This window comes from Lolium rigidum, chromosome 1, assembly GCF_022539505.1.
Source record: "Lolium rigidum isolate FL_2022 chromosome 1, APGP_CSIRO_Lrig_0.1, whole genome shotgun sequence".
In the NCBI taxonomy this organism is placed as follows: domain Eukaryota; kingdom Viridiplantae; phylum Streptophyta; class Magnoliopsida; order Poales; family Poaceae; genus Lolium; species Lolium rigidum.
The window spans coordinates 154,728,449-154,732,531 of record NC_061508.1 but is presented as its reverse complement, the minus strand read 5'-3'; the positions used below and the strand labels follow the sequence as shown (position 1 = coordinate 154,732,531).

The following is a 4,083-nucleotide window of genomic DNA, read 5'->3' as shown; positions in this document are numbered from 1 at the left end:
GAGATGCTCACCATGGCGTCACAGGAAACGGACGAGCTCGCATCCAGGGCGTGCTGCTGCTCCGCGTTGACGCGTGGTCCATCCCTCACGCTGCCGCGTCGGGTGCCGCTGCCTGCGCTGGGGAAAGAGGTGGGTGGGGGTGGGGGGTAAACGGTCATGACGAGATTGGAAAAGAAGAAAGACACCTGCAGGGTAGAGGAGGTGCTCACCTGATTTGACACACTCTGAGCGCCATGGGGCGACGAGCAAGGGTGCAGTCAAGGGCTGCGTGAGGCCAAGCAAAGAGCACCCGCACGGGGTCAACCATGCATCAAAGTAAACTGAGTTTGGTTTAGTATTCCATAAGAAAGTTGTTGAAAGATGGAGGGTCAAATAAAAGATATATAAATGAAAGACATAATATCAGATGAAGCTGACATGTGCATGGGTAGTCGTATTATTAGGCAATACCAGCAACGGCAAGTGCATCCATATTACCACCAAAAAATATCAACGGCGGAGGACTGGCGTCTGGAGCCAGCGAAGGTGGGAGCGAAGGTACGGGGCGGCCGGTGCAGCTCCGGAACATTGTGTGATTCAGCCTCAGCCTATATAGTGATATGCCATCAAATAGAGGTAGAAGTAGATATCCAAGCCGAGCGATTCCAGATAAAGAACACAACCTATGCACTGTGGCCAGGGTTATAATTGGCACTAAAACAACCGATGCACAATGCTCTAGAAACAATACCTCACTAATGACACGTTTCCAGTTACATGAACACAAGAATCTCTAGCGTACAGGAAATCAAGATGTTAGTTACTATACCTAGCAGAACAGGAGAACCGAGAACGTGATGAATTTGGAAAGTGGTGCCGCAGTTTGGAAAACACTGTTTTACTACGCAAATACCTCCCTCTAGTTTGCTATGCTTTTATATCTTCATATTTTCTGCATATGCCTATTTAAATGAAGATTGAAAGTAGAGAGTAAATGAAAAGGAGAGGAATACCATACACAGTTTGGCACTGTTTAATTTAAACTACATGCTATGTATATATGTAGCATACGGAGTCACCTTTAACCGTTAATCACTGACAAAGTGGTTTTTTAAAAAATTAGTTATGCCCATTTCCAAAGCTCTGAAGACATGTCTGGTGTGGTGTGATAAAGAAATATCCATAATTATGTACATGCAAATTTGATGTCTTTATGGAGTATGGAAACAAAAATCCATTTATATCTTTTTTTTTCTAGATCAATCTCGTCAAGTAAAACAACATACAGCTGGGATATAGAATCAACCTTGCTCCTGAGATTAATTGACACCAAAAAATTATCTGTGGGTTAAATTATTAAGCACATGTACATAGCTAGCTGGTCTGGAGGCAAGTGGCAAGCTGTAGCAATGAAACAATAATTTTGGCCAATCAGAACTTTGCACTCCAAACGGTTACAACCATCTAGTGAACTTGTTTACTCAAGAAGCAATAAAGAGACCATATTTTATGGTAAAAATATTAATGGGTTGTGCTAAAAGGAACAAATAAGTACCTTCGACAAGTAAAGCTTGTGGAACCTTTAACTATGAAAGAGCACATAATTCAGCATAGTAATCTAGAAAAATGTCTGACATTAGAGCAAGATAATTCAAACAACAACGAAAAAGAGAGATAGAAAAACATCAATTACCTCTACAAATATGGCTTTGAAAGGTAAGGAAATAATAATCAGCGCTGAACCAATAAAAGTATTGCACATGCTTTGCCTGGAATACCACTCAGTACATCCTCAATATCATATTCACGTCAGTATCATGAAGATGAGTTATACCATGGTAGACATTAGCACAATACACACCCAGGTGAGTGCTACATGGGCAATGTTCAACCAATGTCCAGAGAAATGAACACATGTCTGCAGAAAAAAAAAAGGCAGAGTTACCAAGGATGATGCCAACAAAATCAGCACATGCATACAGGTAAAATAGAGCAAAATATATATACCTGAGCAAGGAGGCAGCGCAATCATCCCTTTAACCAACATCAACTCATCCTTTGATGTTGCATCTCTGTATGTTTAGAATGAACATGCACATTCCTTCTGCGCTGATAAACATTGAGCTATCTAGCTGCTTAACATGCAGCGAAGCGGTGTTGGTATCTAACCCAAAAGAAACAAGCTTTTAAGTATAGTAGCACCGCTGACCGCAACAGGTAAGCCGATTTCGTGTGAGCACCGTACATGCAGCGTGTATACGATGCGCATCATGTCCTGATTATCCATTCCATGAGAACCTTCGATGCAGGATGTCAGTGGCGAAGACGGACAACCAACCCTAGATGCAAAATCCAAATTAAGTTAGAGAGGGGGAAATCTAGAGAGGGCACGCACAGGAACTGTACCTGGCTGGCGTGGTTGTTGCCGGCGTCGCTGGAGGTGTTGGCCGCCGGCGTTGCTGGGCGCCGGATGGAGCGCCCTCACCCCTTCTCGTCATCCTCCTCCCGCATCCTCTCCTCCCAACCAAGAAGAGCACGGCCCCCTTTCACACCCTCCTCCTTCTGCATCATCTCCCTATCTCCACCTCCGTCGGCCCAACCAAGAAGAGCACGGCCCCCTTTCACACCCTCCTCCTTCTGCATCATCTCCCTATCTCCACCTCCGTCGGCCCTCTCAACCACCTTCGGCGCTTCGTTTTCCCCGGCCAACCTCGACGGTTGTCCCGTCCCGACTGAGTTTTGGAAGAAAAACGAACCTGGTCCACCGGGACTGGCTCCTGCAACACCTCCCCCGCGCCGTCGCGACTCCTCCAAGTCCAGTCCTCACCACCGGCGCATTGCAGAGCGATGCCTCCACCTCAGGGCCCCATCGAGGATAACCGCTTGTGCACGAGGAGGAGATGCCCTCCATGGCCGCCTCTCGCTGCTCATCCACCTCCGGCGCTCGGTAGGTCGAGGGAGAGAGGCGCAACGGCGGCTCGAGGTCTTGGAGGAGGGGCGAGGCACGACGGCGGCGGCTCGGGGAGGAGAGGAGGAGGCGCGGGGAGTAGAGAATGAGGCTGGAAGTGGAGGGGATTACGGGGCTCAGGAGTGGATTGGCTTGATCTAGGTTTTCACCGCGATGTGCTATCTGAGCGACCTGAAACGAGGAGTGTCGCTGACTCTGGTCGCTGGTCCCGCACACTCTTGGTCCCAGCCGTCAGCGACCTACCAAGAGAAGCAGCTAGTGAGAAAAAAGTTTCCACATCCGACGGTTGCAGGCAAAAGTGGGCATCAGATTTTACTGTATGGTGGAAACGGACGCACCAGATGAATTTGCCCCCTTTGGATGGCCTGGTTGGCCGGGTACTCTTTGAACATTTATAGGAGAAATAAGATCAGGTTTGGTCCCTGGCCCCAACTTGCTTGCTTCGTTGCCCAGGATGCAGAGATGGAAGAGAAGGAACACATTGGGATCTTATTTATTTATTACTAAATTCGTTGCTGAGGATCCAGAGATGGAAGATAAGGATCACATTGCCATCTTATTTATTTTCTAGGGTCCTTCTTGTAAAATTACTAGACCAGGTTGTAATTTCTATTTTCTTTTGAGGTCCAATGCTTGATGTAGGTTTATAGAGGTGGCTCTAGACACCAAGTGAACCTTTCTTGTTTAAAAAAAATCAGTCTTCCTTCGCAAAAAAAAAAAAATCATTCTTAGCTTAGACATGTCGAATGATTTATCCAGCCAGAGTGAAGTGCCGTGGCTCTACGTCGGACTTCTCGGGTGTCTTGTCTAGCCTATGAAACGACATCGCCAGAGGCAGTTCGAGCCTGTTGCAAGTCAAGTCTCAAGGAATTTCTAAGAGACAGAAAGCGCAAATCAATTCGCCTTCGAGTAGTATGCACTTGCTCTCCAAAACATGCAGAACAAAGTAGGGTCCACATCTCAAAGACGATTATGTTTCATCCTTTTTGTATTGTATGTTGAAAACAGGGGGGGTTATTGATAAAACTCAAACGATGAACATGTTCTCGGTCATACACTTTAAAGTGACGTGATCATGTATTTCAATTACACACAAGAAAGAAAAAAAAAAGACATCAACATGGTCGAGTAACATT

General features: G+C 46.2%; 1 long non-coding RNA gene across 1 annotated transcript; it reads right to left on the bottom strand.

Annotated features, from left to right (window-relative positions):
* Positions 1 to 317: 317 nt before the first annotated feature.
* Positions 318 to 2,553, bottom strand: LOC124682606. The gene is made up of 3 exons (XR_006996346.1): positions 2,386 to 2,553; positions 1,673 to 2,318; positions 318 to 587 (listed from the first exon to the last, which is right to left on the bottom strand). It is a non-coding gene; the product is annotated as an uncharacterized LOC124682606 (long non-coding RNA).
* Between the last annotated feature and the right edge of the window lie 1,530 nt (positions 2,554 to 4,083).